Genomic DNA, 18488 nt, shown 5'->3' on the forward strand with positions numbered 1-18488 from the left:
GCTCAAAGACACTGATCAGCAAGACAGCAACAGCAAAATGCTAAGCTTTGCATTATGGGTTAGACAACAGATGACTGACACCAGCAGGCCTGGTGAGGGCTGTACAAGGAAGAACAATTGAATTATTTTGGGACACTTTCAAATCTATTTGGAGAGACAACACCATTTCTCTGACATTGAGCAACATTGCAGGTGTTTTACTATTTACCACATAAGGAACACCTTACGTTAACTTGCACCTGTGTAGTAACACTGTAATTACTATTGTAGCAACATTACATAAGCATGTTACATATCAGTATGGTACTATTGATAGTAAGCTTCTCTAGTTATCATTTGGTATTACTTATTTGAAAATATCATTCCACAAAAGGGTTCTCAGAGGAGCACCATGTTTGGCAACATTCTGTGCAGTCTGCCTGCACGCTACACCGTTACAAAATAGATAAAAAATAATTACACACATACTAAGGGTCTGTTTCCTCGTATAATCACACAAAGAGATTTTTCTTGAAAATGATCATAAATCACAGCCTGGATCAATACAGTGGGGCCTGGCTGCAATGGGCTGATAACACAATCAATACTGGGTATTTGGGTTTTAATTAATACATGACAGAGAGTCAGACCTTATATCATGAAATATTATGATCTAAGCTCTGTCCCTTTAGTGCTCCAAAGATGTTCTTGATATCTGTAACTGTTAATCAGATGTAGTTGGGATCAAGAACTTATAGGTGTAAAGAGTTTGTGAAACAAGAGTCGGTATAGTGTGTGTGTGTGTGTGTGTGTGTGTGTGTGTGTGTGGGGGTGTGTGTGTGTGTGTGTGTGTGTGTGTGTGTGTGTGTGTGTGTGTGTGTGTGTGTGTGTGTGTGTGTGTGTGCGCATGCGAGCGTGTGCTTCTTCAGCTCTGCCTTCTATACATTACAGCATGTGCGTGGGAAAGAAGGGTTTTGTTTTTGTCCACACATCCCTTGACATGAATGTGGGGGGCTCCCGAGTGGTGCAGCGGTCTAAAGGCACTGCATCTCAGTGCTAGATGCGTCACTACAGACCCTGGTTCAATTCCAGGCTGTATCACAACCAGCCGTGATTGGGAGACCCATAGGGCACCGCAAAAAAAAAATATATATATATTTCCTCCAGTAATGAAACCATTATTTTAGAGGGGGCACAACAGCCTTTTCCTGCATTCTAGAGCCATAATCATAAAAAAAATATTTGATATATATTTTTCTGCATACGTTATCTAAGTATACCTCTTCACCTGTTCAATTATCATTTTAATGAGGGTGTCATTCTGACCGTTGTAAATCACACATCTCAATATACTGCACTAATGCCTAGGATATTACATCCAAATTACAACACAGTACATATGATCACAACATATGCTATCAATACAAGCATATAACACGGTATCATAATTAATACACAAATGTGATATTATCATAACGTGCCGGATTACATTTAAACCAAGGATTTTTCTGCATATCTAAGCATACCTCTTGAGCTGTCTGTATCCTCCTGATTGGTGGTTCTTTTTTTAAAGAAACAAAATATGCTTCTCTGCATCTCTGCTAAAATCTGGGGAAAAGATTGAAAGGAATGTGAGTCTTATTCAGTACATTTAGTAATGGCTTGCTTTTCTAAAGTCTAGCAACCTTTCCAGCAGCCATGCCAGCTAAGATAGTTACACAAGCTACTTGATTGATAGCCTGAATTGGCTTGATAGCTACACTAATAGAACCATATAGGGTTCTTCGGTTTGTCCCCATAGGAGAAACCTTTTTGGTGTTAGGTAGAACCTTTTGCAAATGGTTCTACCTAGAACCCTATATGAAGGGTTCTGCATAGAACCCGCTATAAAGGGTTCTCCCAAGAGCAATTGCTGGAACCATCTAGGAAGGGTTCTACCGAGAACCATTTTATCTTTGGAGGGTTCTTTCTAGAATCGTCTATGGATGGTTCCACCAGCCTTATTAGCCTTTAAAAATACAATTCTTTATGGCAATAAGTACAAAAAGCTTTTCTTTGAGGGCCTAGTTCTACCCTAACACACTGTTCTGCATGCGGCTATGTAACCCTGACCGTTCACCGGACGTGCTACCTTGTCCCGTACCTGCTGTTTTCCACTCTCTCTCTCTACCGCACCTGCTGTCTCTGACTCTGAATGCTCGGCTATGAAAAGCCAACTGACATTTACTCCTGAGGTGCTGTCCTGTTGCACCCTCTACAGCCACTGTGATTATTATTATTATTTGACCCTGCTGGTCATCTATGAACATTTGAACATCTTGGCCAGGTACTGTTATAATATCAACCCAGCACAGCCAGAAGAGGACTGGCAACCCCTCAGAGCCTGGTTCCTCTCTAGGTTTCTTCCTAGGTTCCTGCCTTTCTAGGGAGTTTTTCCTAGCCACCATGCTTCTGCATTGCTTGCTGTTTTTTATTTAACTAGGCAAGTCAGTTAAGAACAAATTCTTATTTTCAATAACAGCCTAGGAACAGTGCCTTGTTCAGGGGGAGAACAACAGATTTGTACCTTGTCAGATCGGGGATTTGAACTTGTAACCTTTCAGTTACTAGCCCAACGCTCTAACCACTAGGCTACCCTGCCGCACTTTGTGACATCAGCTGATGTAAAAAGGGCTTTATAAATACATTTGATTGATTGATTGATTAGGAAACTCCCGGTTTACAGGCCACATCAGGCCTGCAAGTCACATTATGCTGGCTTGCAAAGTGATGTATAATTCCTATTGGAATCCAGCCAGAGTTAGGATATCCAACAAGTGGAATATTTAATCACTTGCAACTTGCATTCAAAATGACTGCCAGGGTAGGAAAGATTGTATACATAGACTACCTCAACCATATAAACAGGAACAACCATCGCAGTACCAGGTGTAATAAGTGGTATAATTACTAACAGATTGGATTAGTTTAGATTTTTTGAAATGTATTTATCTTTGTGTAGCATTAAATTAATCAACCAATCAATGCACATGTAAAAACACAATAGAACATACTGGGAAATATGGCTAAATGTAGAACCCTTCTCGCCTTCCAAAGAACCCTTCTTGCCTTCCAAAAAATCATTCTTGCCTTCTAAATAATCATCAAAGAACCCTTTCTTCCAAAATCAGTTCTTTGGATGTTAAAGGTTCTGGGTAGAACCCTTTTCCTTACAAATAACCTTTTTTTTCCTAAGAGTGTAGTTATGAGTTTGGGAGATTGGGAACCTATCTAGCTGGCTAGCTAAAGCCAACTTCATAAAATTGCTAGGTGGCTAGTATTACAGAGAAATAACAAAACATTTATGTTTTATTTATTCATCAAGAAGGAATCAATAGGCTACAAATTAATTTACAAACATACCTCCTGTGAGTCCTGTACATCACCAGCCGCTAAAATCAAATCAAACACAGTGTGTGTTACTCTACACTCTTTCTCCTCCGCTGACGATACTGTCTGCACGCACTAGAGTATCTAACGTCCTGCCAAGCATATCTTTGCTCCGTGGTGCACCTTGGAAGGAACCACTTACTAGGGAGAATAGGGGAGGGTACTTTTTGTCTGGTCCAGCTAGTGTGCCCCCTCCGCAAAATATCACCGACAAATATTTGTATAAATAATTATGATCGTGGGCTTAAAAATGAAGTCTAGAAGTTAATTTAACATGTGAATCTTTTTTAAACAGGACAGATCTGAGGGGACATGTGCCCTTGTGCCCCCTATCAGCATGACTTCTTTGAATGAAACTGTAATGTTGTTTTATGCTACAACAAGGATGAACAAGAAGGAGAAGTACATGTTTTTCAAGACCCCAATATAATATTGTTAAGTTGATAATACAGCTCAGAAAGGCAAGCTAATATACCAAACCTTTACTAATCTGCCATTGAAACTAAATGGGTGCAGGTACTGTACCTCATCACAAAGCTCAAAAAGAAATCACAAGTGAACAAAGAAGGGAATGAACAGAGAGTGATAGACACCTTTAGGTTATGTAGAGCGGGGCTGAGTGGACTAGACATTTCTGATGGCTTTAATTCACCATATCTGACCTGGGATCCTCTCTCTTTCTTTCTCTCTCACCCACTGCTTTTATCTGGCACTGTGTTACAGTATTGATTTTTTGTATCTTTAATGCTGGATAACAGGACAGAGCGCTAAGGGAGCCAGATTGAATGGAGAGCTCTCCTCCAGATTGCTGCTATTCTCCACCTTATTGCCTCCTGTCGTTCATGGTTTCACATGATGTCCAGTGTGTCAGGATTGCCTTCCAGAAATAAACAAGCTGGATGACGATACCACTGGCCTGGGATAGAGATGATGAGAGGAGCTTAGATAGAAACTACAACAAAACAACTCTTTACACCTAAATCTACGTTCTACCTCTGCATGGGACATGAATGTTGTAAATATTTGCTCTGACTCTATGAGTAGAACTATCCTGGGACATTGTTATTTTAATTCACAGCATATGGTCATGACATTGTCATGTATTTGTCAATGTATCAATCAAATGCCCAGTTCCAATTATGACTATGCAAATTCCTTATAACCAACATTATGGTTTATTTAACATACAGGTGTGATTACCTCAGAAATATACAACAATTTTCTCCTTATTGAGTGAGTTGATTTACTCATTTTGTAGTTACACCAGAGACAAGGTGTTTAGCTAATTCTCAAATTTAACACATCTAGTAACAGACTGGATAAACATTGCATTATAACACCTCTTGGACTGACATCCTCAAACAAGTAGGTGACTTTTTATGATAGGGTTGGGAGCTTTGTTGACCTTTAAGCTTGCATAACAACCCCATCTGAAACAAAATGGTGGATTTAAGGAGAAAAAAGTAAATTATTTATTTTCACCACCTCCAGGGAGTACATGGAAATTACAACAATGAGTGCAATATAACATTGGTTAAATAAAGCCTGTGAGCATATAACGTCTAACAGTGGGCAAAAGAAGACTCAAGGCACAATATAATTCAGACACATTTAAGACCTGAACTAGAAAAGACCCTGTTATTACAGAGAATGGTTAAAGTATGGGAAGGTATCAAATCGTTTATGTGTTGATCTCAGTGTGTCCTAATGTGACAAAGGTTATTTAGTAGCACCCTATATTGATACCATGTGAGACCAGCCTCTCCAAAGGTTACAGGATATATAAGGTCGTTGTAACTATTTTGAATGGTACAAATGAGAGTATTGTAGACCTCTATCATAGCTGTTTTCTTGATAAAAAGGGGAATATATTCTTGGATGTACCAGTAGGATGTCTTTTGTGTTGTTTGAGGATGTCCCGTTAATGTTTTTCAGATAAAAGGACAACCAAGGAGTCCTTTCATAGCCTTCCTCAAAAAGCATCCTACACTCTTAGAAAAAAAAGGTGCTATCTAGAACCTTAAAGGGTTCTTCGGCTGACCCCATAGGAGCACCCTTTGAAGAACCCTTTTTGGTTCCATGTAGAAACCTTTCTAGAGAGGATTCTACATGGAACCAAAAAGGGTTCTATCTGGAACCAAAAAGGGTTCTCCTATGGGAACAGCTGAAGAACCCTTTTGGAACCCTTTTTTCTAATAGTGTACCTACTGATATCCCTTTGTTGATTTCTAGCTTTAGTAAAACCACGTTTTTATACCAGTCCAGCTGTAATTTAGCTGTCAATATGTCCAGACAAACTTTTTAGAGAGGGCTACAAAGTCAGAGAGGGCTATTGCAAGAAACTACATAAGATCTCTTTTCAGTTAATATTAATTATTGCTTTTCTGGAGAGTTTAAAATTGGGATCCTTTGCTCCAGAGAAGGGCATTTCTGGGCATAGAGTCGACATGGAAATGAATAATATAGAAAATATTTAGAATATTCCAAAAACAAATCTTTTCCCTTATAAAATTCCACTACATTTATTTTGTATCTCAAATAATGCAAAATAAAAATAAATCAATTGAACAATTAATGTTCCCTGCAGGACAAGGATTGTCCTGAATTTCAAGAATCGCTCTATGTTTTCCATGTCGACATTGGCATATGTCATTGAAATGGAAACTGAAACATTTACTGAAGTTGTAATGCTACACTAACTAGCATCTTTGACACATTAAAGCAACATATGTAAAGATTCTGGAGCCTCTATCCAGCATGTGAGTCTCAGTAGGAGACAGGGGACAAGATAACGATTTGGAAACTCATCCCTAAAGCATGCGGGGAGAAACACATAACCATGTTTAAGTACTCATAATTCACCTATACAACTGTCCCTTGATTACCCACATAAACGAATGACTCATGAACAAAGATGGTATAGCATAAACACCAGAAACTAACCAGAATGAAACCACTTACTCCTGCACTTTTAAATACAGAAATGTCATTCTACATTCGTACATCTACACTTTTCATAAGTACAGCAAAAGTAAATCATTGTGCATTTCAGATGCATATAATAGGTTTTTTAGAAAGGCTTGACAAGATAGTGTGTCTGAAAATAGTTTCCCCTACTTACATGCCACTGGTGTGAGATCACAGATGCTTGCACTTGTAGATTTCAAGCTCTGTACACCGATCGGGAATAAACAGATGGTGGCAATGATGTGTCTGAATTTATAGATTAGCTGGATTCCTCTCTGCCTGTAAAATCTCCTCAAACAGACATTTCAAACAACACCGAACCTGGGAGGACAAAAACATTATTTTAATTGGATTGCATTTATTCTTCACTGAAATAAGTGTTACCTTGCCCCAAAAATATGTTGAATTAGTGTAGGTTATAAACAAGAGACGGCTAGGGCAGTTTGAAAATAAATAGAATTTAATGAAGTTCAGCAAGTCTGGCAAACAAATAGTGATTTTACTCCTGCCCATTCAAACACTTTTACACTCTAAAACGTTTGTCACTGTCTGCATACATTGAAAAAGAGGCGTGAAAAAAGTCTCAGACCCATTTTTATGTGAATGTTGACTAAGAATGGTCTCCATCTGTGTAAACCATCTGAAACGGGGACTTCCTGTGAGTCAGTCTGAAGCCTGAAGCAATCAAAGATATTTATCATGCAAGATGGCACACATTTCCATGGTTATGCTTTGTTACTGGTCTCCTATACATTGAGTCCCAAATATATTCTGCAGTGTTGGGAGTTGGGACAGGTCAGTGTGTCTTATACCTCTAAAATGCCCTAGTTAAATCAAAGCTCACTTTTAAAGCGACAATCAACAGTAGAAATAATAACAAAGCTTACTCCCCGTCACTGTTTGGCAAATGTTTTTGACCACTCTCAAATTCCTAGACAGAGCTATGGAGTCAAGTAGTCACCATGCATGATATCAAAAGTATAGTTTTAACCATGTTTTGAGGCTATAGAGTGGTTGTTTACATTTACTTTGTTTACAAACATTGGAATAAAATAAGTAAATGTGAACAACCACTCTATAGCCTCAAAACACAGATTGCCCCATTAAGGTTGTAAGTATGAAATTACTGTACATTTCAGTGCCAGGAAGACATCTTTTTTATCCAAAAGTCCAAAGATATGATCATAATGCTGCCTTCTCATGTAAATTTGAGATAAACAAGAACAAGATTCATGAATATATTAGTCTCATATACAAAGTAGGGTCATACCTAATGTTTTAGTGATCAAGAGAACTCAATAACAGGTTCAATAGCAATGTTTTCCCATATCCCCTCATTTTTACTATGGAAATTTACAGTGCCTCTGTAAGTCTGTCATAGGCCATCTTTTGCATGTTCTTCTGAATATCCTCATTAATGCAAGCTTTGTTTTATAGGGTTCCACATAATGACATGTTCAGCGGTTCAGAGAAAAAGTTAACTAGTCCTAACAAACCCAGGGGATCATAGGACGGAGGGGGACGGAGGACAGGAGACATAAACAGCACGACAGCTTCCCAGGGTCTCTTTTCCTCTCCCTTGCTCTCCTGTCCTCTTCGCTGATATTAGTGTTTCTCTATGACACCGCCCTTAAAGTTAGCATCTTCCATCTATCAGGGAGGATGCTGGAGTGATGGGTTTCTGCAACTACTTATTGAGATTGTAAATAAATGCCACAGCATCAAAGGGCTAAGAAGATGGAGACTAGATTAGGAGAGATTAGGAGAGACTGTAAAGGTTCCATCCATAGACTTTATGATGGTTTTCCTCTGCTACAGTGAGATGTTCTTCTTTTACAATCCGACTGTAAAATATATAACTTGTTTGTTTTGGAAAATTCATAAATTGGGGTTATCATTTCTCGGTAGGAGTTTTCTTTTTTATTACCTGTGGATTTCGCATATGTTGTGCAATTGTACAATTCTTAAAGAGCGACTGCCCCTAAAAAGCAACTTCTCGTTTTGAAACGGCCTATGGGGCATCAATATGAGTCTGAAACATTTATTGTAATGTCAAAATTGACTGCAAAGTGTAAATGGGATAATTTTGGTCATAAAGTAATTATTGTCCAAAACTGAGATTTTCAAGATGATAGGAAAAAAGTGTATGTCACGGGATGAAGGGTACTGTACAGTTTTCCTTTGGTTGGGTTGGGTTTATTTCAATCCTGCCCACATGCCCACAGTTGGCAGCACCCAAGTAATCATAAATTCTGAGAGCAGCTGCACACGACCCGATTGTAATGCCCATGGTCAATTGGGTTTGAGATTCGATATCCCTATGGGGCCAGTTAGGGACCATCAGTAAATTACACAATGTATGTATAAGGGACAATATTTTTAAAGGTCAATAGCTCCAAATTTCAATGGCTTAAAAGCCTCAAACCAACTATAAATTGTAAAAATTCATATCGAAAGCATTTAATGAGGTAACTAAAAGATGTGCAACATGAAAATATTGTTCCATTTACATTGGGTAATTTATTGACAGTCTCTAACTAGCCCCAGAGCTAGGCTATGTAATGTCAAACCAACTATGTCACAGTTGCACACCAGCAGGCTGAAGCTAATTGGCTAAAGAGGTTGGCTAGCACTAGCTAGCCTAGGCTACTTCAGGACACGAGACCTGGTTAGACTGTTTCAAGCTATCTAGAAGGCGGAATTACTGTGTACTGTTTTGGCAGAGTGAATGTTTTGGCAGAGTGACTGTACACTTACCATGTATGAACACACATACACAAGAGACACCCACATTAAACCACCACCCCAAGACAAGTCTCGTCATGGCCGCTGCATTTCTTAATGACCAAAATGAAAAACAAGGCCAAATCAGGAAGTTCAGCATTTTTCTCTGGCACTTGCAGTTTTTCTTGGGTTGGGTTTAAACATATATGTGTCAAAACATATAAAGACAGACTTTTAGAAAAAAGTATTAACATCAAACAATGTAATCTTCTATCATGATGTAGGAATTAAACACCTCAATGTGCCCAAATTAGTCCTAAAGATCAAATAAAACATTGTTTCTTGACTGGTTTTAGACCTCTATCTAGCTCACACATGCATTGATGATCCAATAAAACACTGTAAGTTACGGATAATTGCAAAGTCATGGTAGATAGAGTTGTATGGTTTATTTGATTAACCTCTAGTGACAGGTCAGATGTTGTGAATATATTTTGACCCAGATGATGATGGGTAATTTATGACCTCTTTGTGAAGGGTAATCAATAGAAATACAGGGATAGGGGCCTCCCGAGTGGCGCAGCTGTCTAAGGCACTGCATCACAGTGTTGTGGTGTCACTACAGCCTGGGGTTCGATCCCAGGCTGTGTCACAACTGGCCTTGCCAGGAGCCCCATAGGCACAATTGGCCCAGCGTTGTCTGGGTTAGGGGAGGGTTTGGCCGGGGTGGGCTTTACTTGGCTCATCGTGCTGTAGCAACTCCTTGTGGCGGGCCGGGCGCCTGCAAGCTAACTCAGTTGAACGGTGTTTTCTCCGACACATTGGTGCAGCTGGCTTCCGGGTTAAGTGAGTGGGTGTTAAGAAGTGCGGTTTGTTGGGTCATGTTTTGGAGGACGCATGACTCGACCGTCGCCTCTCCCGAGCCAGGTAGGGAGTTGCAGCGATGAGACAAGATTGTAATTGGATATCACGTAATTGGGGAGAAAAAGGAGGTAAAATCAAACATTTTAAAAATCAAAAAAGCCAGGGATAAGCAGCCGGACAGCAGAGACTGCTTGGTAATATCATACCACCTTGACACATGTTTCACAGGGCTGTTGCCTTCGTGAATGCCGATTTAATCGCTATGGCCACACACATCCACATGCACACACTTGCACACATGCATTCTCTTGTAAAACCTAAGGCAAGAATAAGAACCACTGATGTTTATCTCTTGTTACCTGGTTATATGCCTTTGCTCTCGTTTAAAACACGGCTGACAAACACACAAAATGGCAGCATGTGTGTCAAAGAAGCCATTTACCAGAAAAGAAGGGAAGGAAAAAAAACGTTACATGATGTAAACAGTAAAATAGTCCAATATACTTTACAGCAGTTTTACAGCACATCCTGGACTGGATCTGACTGACTGCCTGCAGTCAAACCCGCCTCATATCCGGCCCCCTTCAGAAAAACAGCAATGTGTTGTTCTCCTCTCAGCCATCCTCACTGGGTGCTACACTTAAACCGCCACCCGCTTTGACTTCCTAATGGTTGTAAACAAATGCAATTTCACATTTCCTGTAGTCTAGACACAACAAAGGAGGCAGAGGCATAGTATAGTGGGAGTGCACTGCAAATCTTTAACAGGCAAATTACAGTAAAAAAGGGAAAATTTAAGAAAAATCTGAATAAAAAAATACATAAAAAACGGTTACGCCATTTGTATAAAATGTTATGTAGAATGTAATTTATTTATTTTCTGGCTCTGACATGGCTCGCTTGTCAAAGGCTTACTTTACTCAAATGTAATGTTTTTAAACATATTTTCAATATTCACATACATTAATTCATCATATACTTTTGACAGAACCGCTTGTTGTTATACGCAACAAAAATGCATAATTTTTTGGGCGAATGATACCAACATCCTTGCTTTTTACTGAGGCAAATTGCTAAGCCTCAGAACCACACAGGAATGGATCAAGGAGCGATTATTGATTTAATCACACAATCAGCTGCATCCACTTCAGGCAAAAGTAGCTAATCCATAACTACCTTCTACCACTAATAGATTTACAACTGAATTTAACAAACCCAGGTCAGCTTGGCAGATTCACTAGGGCTACATCCAAATGTAGTGGAACACTACCTATGTAGTGGATTTTTTTTTAAATATATTTTTGTCACCTTGTCACCTTTTTGTGACAATAATTGTTTTACCATAGTTGTTTTGCTAGATATTCGGGAAAAAAACTTGGATAAAGACAGAGCTCAAATGGTGTTCAGGGCAAGGTAAGGGTAAGATGATATTAAGAGACATTCATGAAAATATTTATTTAATATTTTCATTTATTTGCACTTATCTTATGCTTACACGTATATTTGTTTTACATGTTTATGTTGAATATGTGAGACAAATAAAGTAACACCTCACGGCACAACGCCTCGCCCCCATGTTACCTACTTGGTGTTTGTACAGTATGTACTGACATGTATGTGCAATTGATAAATGCACACACACACACTACATGTTAATGTTTTTTGAAAGTACAGTACGAGTCAAAAGTTTGGACACCCCTACTCATTCCAAGGTTTTTCTTTATTTTTACTATTTCTACATTGTATAATAAAAGTGAAGACATCAAAACTATGAAATAACACATATGGATTCATATAGTAACCAAAAAAGTGTTAAACAAATTCAAATATATTTTATGTTTGAGATGAATCAAATTAGCCACCCTTTGCCTTGATGACAGCTTTGCACACTCTTGGCATTCTCTCAACCAGCTTCATGAGGTAGTCATCTGGAATGCACTTCAATTAACAGGTGTGCCTTGTTGAAAGTTAATTTGTGGAATTTCTTTCTTTCTTAACCTCTCTAGGGTAGGTAGGGGGCAGTATTTTCACATCCGGATAAAAAACATACCCGATTTAATCTGGTTATTACTACTGCCCAGAAACTAGAATATGCATATAATTGTTTGATTTGGATAGAAAACACCCTAAAGTTTCTAAAACTGTTTGAATGGTGTCTGTGAGTATAACAGAACTCATATGGCAGGCCAAAACCTGAGAAGATTCTGTACAGGAAGTGCCCTCTCTGACCATTTCTTGGCCTTCTACACCCACCCAGAGGATCTCTGCTGTAACGTGACACTTTCTAAGGCTCCCATAGGCTCTCAGAAGGCGCCAGAACGTTGAATGATGACTTTGCAGCCCCTGGCTGAAAAACAGTTGCGCATTTGGATAGTGGTTGATCTGAGAACAATGAGATGGGCGCGTGTGCACGTGAAGAGTCCATTTTACATTTTCAGTCTTTGAACGAAAAAGACGTCTCCCGGTCGGAATATTATCGCTATTTTACGAGAAACAAGATTCTCTGGTCTGATGAAACCAAGATTTAACTCTTTGGCCTGAATGCCAAGCATCCCGTCTGGAGGAAACCTGGCACCATCCCTATGGTGAAGCATGGTGGTGGTAGCATCATGCTGTGTGTCTTCCTTTCCTGTGGTGGTCCTCATGAGAGACAGTTTCATCAAAGCGCTTGATGGTTTTTGTGACTGCACTTGAAGAAACTTTCAAAGTCCTTGAAATTTTCCGATTGACTGACCATGTCTTAAAGTAATGATGAACTGTCATTTCTCTTTGCTTATTTGAGCGGTTCTTGCCATAATATGGACTTGGTCTTTTACCAAATAGGGCTATCTTCTGTATACTATCCCTACCTTGTCACAACACAACTGATTGGCTCAAATGCATTAAGGAAAGAAATTCCAAGGTACACCTGTTAATTGAAATGCATTCCAGGTGACTTCCTCATGAAGCTGTTTGAGAGAATGCCAAGATTGTGCAACGCTCCCATCAAGGCAAAGGATGGCTACTTTGAAGAATTTCAAATATAAAATATATATTTGATTTGTTTAACACTTTTTTGGTTACTTGATCATGTGTTATTTCATAGTTTTGATGCCTTCACTATTATTCTACAATGTAGAAAATAGTACAAATAAAGAAAGACCCTTGAATGAGTAAGTGTGTCCAAACTTTTGACTCGTACTGTATGTAAATTGTAAAGTATTTTGTCAGTAATGTATTTTTTATTATGTGTTGGACCCCAGTAAGACTAACTGTCGCCATTGGCGTCAGCTAATGTGGATCCTAATAAATCAAATCAAATAAATAACATTTTCTATATTAAAAACCTTAATGTCCTATTAGATACCCAAGAGTAGAAGAAGTCAATTAAAAGAAGAAAACAAACAATCTGAGAGCAAGAGAAAGACTCCTGCCTTTCTATCTGATCTATTAAACTGAAAAGAGCCTCTTGGGTGGAAAATATAGTCCTGGGAAAGCTTAGGTTAATATTGGACATCCATTCTAAAAGTATTTTTGAACAATTCAGTGTTGTACTCAAACACAAAATCTATGAATACTTCTCAGGGGCGGAGGACAAAGCTAGGCTTGGGTCGTACATCTCTGAGTTTTGAAACAATGGTTTGTTTGTGTGCCTCGATCACTTGTGCTCATGAAAGCAGACACTTGAAAAACTTTTTTTCAGCAAAACACTCTAAACCTACATCCTGGTATAAATTTGCAAAACGCAATACAGACCTTATTGTGTGTGGAGTAGACGCAGGATGCATACAAATAGAAGCCCCTCTAAAATGGCCCATTCCTTGCATGGCTCAGTGGTTAATGTACAATAAATCAACAAAAGAGGGCTTTAATACGACCACTGGGCAGTGCCGAGGCTACTGTTATTTTATCTTTTTGCAGTATTTAATTGGAAGGTTTTCCTGAAACATTACACCCCGCTTCCAAATGACTTTGCCCAAATCTAAGAGGAGCTTGATAAGAATTTCCTCCCTCCCCCTTCACTCCTTCTCTCTTAAAGTTTTTCTTTTCCTTGTCTTTCACGAGAGAGCAAGTTTTTACCCAGGGAGAATAAAGTTACAAGTGTGTGGCATTTTGCAGAGGGAGAATGAAATTGGAAGCTCAGTGGGATGGATAAGGACAGGCTGGGAAAAAGGGAAGTTGGCAGTGGTGACGGGTCAACAGCCCGCCTCAGAGTCTTAGCCACTGCACCAGGTGTCCACTTAATTCAAATGATACTATTATTCATAGAGACAGAGGCAGAGAATTTAAACACCCCCAAAATAATTTGCAACTGAATACAGATATAATCCTGGAAATATAAGTCTCCATTAAGGCTATCCCATTTAGCAAACAAGGCTCCCTTTGTGCAACATGTTGTGGGTATAAATCAAGAGGCTGAGAACAAAATGGGGAGAAAGAAAAACACTCTCTCTAAGATGAGAACTGAGAATGTCACTTCCCCTTGATATCAGAATAAGAATATTGTGTAAGTTTAGTACTTAAAAATGATATTATAATATATAACAACATTTAGAATGGAAATCTTTAGCATCCTATTATAGACATTTTTGAATATCAATTATCATTTTTTTCTGGTCAGCTTGATTTAGTCATGGTCCTAGTATTTTGCTTCTTTTTAAAGGGATTCTCTGGTACTTTTGTATAGTTCTTAACCAGTATGGTGCATTCGGAAAGTATTCAGACCCCTTGAATGTTTCCACATTTTCTTACGTTACAGCCTTATTCTAAAACGGATTACATATTTTTTTCCCTCATCAATCTACACACAATACCCCATAATAACAAAGTGAAAAACAGGTTTTTAGAAAAATAAATACCTTATTTTCATAAGTATTCAGACCCTTTGATATGAGACTCAAAATTGAGCTCAGGTGCATCCTGTTTCCATTGATTATGCTTGAGATGTTTCTAAAACTTGATTGGAGTCCACTGGTAAATTCAATTGATTAGACATGATTTGGAAATGCACACACCTGTCTATATAAGGTCCCACAGTTGATAGAGCAAAAACCAAGCCATGAGGTCGAAGGAATTGTCCGTAGAGCTTCGAGACGGGATTGTATCAAGGGACAGATCTGGGGAACGGTATCAAAACAATTCTGGAGCATTGAAGGTCCACAAGAATACAGTGGCCTCCATCATTCTTAAATTAAAGAAGTTTGGAACCACCAAGACTCTTCCTATAGCTGGCCGCCTGACCAAACTGAGCAATCGGGAGAGAAGGGCCTTGGTCAGGGAGGTGACCAAGAACCCGATGGTCACTCTGACAGAGCTCCAGAGTTCCTCAGTGGAGATGGGAGAACCTTCCAGAAGGACAACCATCTCTGCAGCACTCCACCAATCAAGCCTTTATGGTAGAGTGGCCAGACGGAAGCCACTCCTCAGTAAAAGGCACATGACAGCCCACTTGGAGTTTGCCAAATGCACCTAAAGGACTCTCAGACCATGAGAAACAAGATTCTCTGGTCTGATAAAACCAAGATTTAACTCTTTGGCCTGAATGCCAAGTGTCACGTCTGGAGGAAACCTGGCACCATCCCTATGGTGAAGCATGGTGGTGGTAGCATCATGGTTTAGGGATATTTTTCAGTGGCTGGAAGACTAGTCAGGATCGAGGGAAAGATGAACAGAGAAAAGTACAGAGAGATCCTTGATGAAAACCTTCTCCAGAGCTCTCAGGACCTCAGACTGGGGGTGAACGTTCACCTTTCAACAGGACAATGACCCTAAGCACACAGTCAAGACAACGCAGGAGTGGCTTCGGGACAAGTCTCTGAATGTCCTTAAGTGGCCCAGCCAGAGCTTAAACCCAATAGAACATCTCTGGAGAGACCTGAAAATAGCTATGCAGCAACTCTCCCCATCTAACCAGACAGATCTTGAGAGGATCTGCAGAGAAGAAAGGGAGAAACTCCCCAAATACAGGTGTGCCAAGCTTGTAGCGTCAGACCCAAGAACACTCGAGGCTGTAATCGCTGCCAAAGGGGCTTACATTTACATTTACATTTTAGTCATTTAGCAGACGCTCTTATCCAGAGCGACTTACAGTAGTGAATACATTTCATACCACGCATTTTTTTTTTTTTGTACTGGCCTCCCGTGGGAATCGAACCCACAACCCTGGTGTTGCACACACCAGGCTTCAACAAAGTACTGGGTAAAGGGTCTGAATACTTATGCAAATGTATTATTTCATTTTTTTTTATATATTCATTTGCAAACACTTCTAAAAAACCGTTTTTCGCTTTGTTATTATGGGGTATGGTGTGTAGATTTATGAGGAAAAAAAATATTTGATCAATTTTAGAATAAGGCTGTAACGTAACAAAATGTTGAAAAAATCTAAGGGTCTGAATACCTTCCGAATGCATTGTAGTTCTGAAAGTAGCTCATGAGCCAAAAGTGGTCCCCTATGAATACTGTACTATGTCACATATATGATCTTCTTCAACCCATTATGTGAGACCAAGAAGCCTACAGTATATCACTTTACCAGGCCAGCACAAGTCAACCTATAGGTCCGGACTGTGGTCAGTGTTCACAGCTGACCCATTTCCCCTTCCCAATCTCTAGAAAAAACCCTCACCATCAACACAGATAATATCACCACTTCCTAAGATGATTTTCAGCTGCCTTGGCTCCGCAGTAATAAATGTTTGCCTGCGACTGAGGGCAAAGCCAACTTCTCTCAGCCCAGCTAAGGTAAGGACTAAGGAAGCAGAGCTGAGCACTGTTGCTATTGCCCCCCAACAAAGTGACCCTGTAATCCTCTATCTATACCCTCACCTACATACAGTATGGAGACACTAATGATCCTGAGAAATAAAGTCCCTCTAACATCATTACTGGATCAATTGAGTTCTGAAGATAAGTGTTTGATAGACTGGTGCAATGCTTCAATGATACCAAACAATAGGCATATAGAGGTCTGATACCCTAGCCTAGTGATTGAATGGTGAAAGGTAGGAAAGGGGGAAAGACAGACACAGACAGTAAGGTGAAGCAGTAGGAGTAAAAATCCTTATCTGACTTCAATCCAAATGAATAATATTGAAGTAGTTTTCAAAAATAGAGTGTTTTCAGAAAGCTTTAGAGAGAAATTAACTCCTCACTATTGACAATGTCTTATTCACTGTTAAGATTGAAAAGACAATGGTTGGACCATATCTGCTACTGTTTTAAGGGGCTGTAGAATTCAGTGATTTTATCAAAAAATCGCCAGTTTCTAATGCCATTTTAATTCACTACCTGCCAATGGACACCAATACTACAAAAAAAAAAATTGGTTATGTATTGAAAACTTGAAAACATTTTTCATAATGAACACTGTACTAAAACAAAGCATTCTAAATGTTGCCACAGAAGAAGCTGGAATTGACCAAGTGGCCATTTAAGTGTTCTTAACAGCCATTGGAGAGGTGATGGGAGCGGGATGACCTAAACACTTCATCAATCAATGAAGGAGCCAGTATGAGGCTATGTGATTGGTGGAGAATGAAGGCAATCCATCTTTTTTACTATTGACTGTTCTCAATTCCACTCAGGTAATGCTCTTTTCTCCCCCTCTATTCTTCTCTTTCAGTGTATGTTTAATGGATTAGTAAAGAAGTTAAGCGCAAAATAAATTAAGTAGTTAAGTATGTGGTACATAGATAAAATACGCCTGGATTTACAAGTATTGTATCTGATGTAAACATTTAAGCACATATTAAGTATACAATGTAAACTCTGTTTATTACAGGTGTGACTGTTGCATTTATTTAATACAGTCCATTGCACACAAAAAATCTTGACTTCGATATCAACAAGTCTCCTTGATACAGCCTGGGCATCCATCAGAAAAAGTATGAAAATGTATAAATTAGGAATGAAATATGCTCCCTTAGCTGTCAATTTCTCTGTCTTTTGTGAATAGCTCTCTCTTCCGCCCCCCCAAAGTTGAAGTTCCCATGACCTATCACAATACAGTGATGAAGTATTCAAGCAGTGATGTATGAAATTCACGCAAATAATACCTTTGTCCCTCCACACCGGCTAATTATTTGACAGATTGGAACCGTATTGTGTGTGGATATTGTGTAGGACCCATTGGTTTAAGGCCCTCACCCATCCCCCACCCAATAAAGAGGTCACTTGCAGAAAAATTCCTTTATAGGCTCCTTTTCTATTCTTTGTCAGAAGATTACATTTTTTCACCACATTTTGGAATGACAAAATGAGGGAGAACTATGGGGTTTGGAGGAGGCTCTGTGTGCAGAAGCAATGACAGAGGGGCCAGGACAGCAGTCAGGGACAGACTTAAAAAGACTTTCTCAAGCAGAAATATTTAATCTTTTTCAAGAAAATAAAGTGGGGAAAAAAGTACGGGGACAAAAAAAGAAGCCAATCACCCACAGGACGTCCTCCCTCCTTAAAGGTCTGTTAAGAAAACGGGAAAAAAATACAATATGTAAATATAAATACATTTGCATATCTAATTGCGATACCTTCCCACATTTCAACAT

Source organism: Salmo salar, chromosome 27 (assembly GCF_965601325.2).
Source record: "Salmo salar chromosome 27, fSalSal1, whole genome shotgun sequence".
Taxonomy (NCBI): Eukaryota; Metazoa; Chordata; class Actinopteri; order Salmoniformes; family Salmonidae; genus Salmo; species Salmo salar.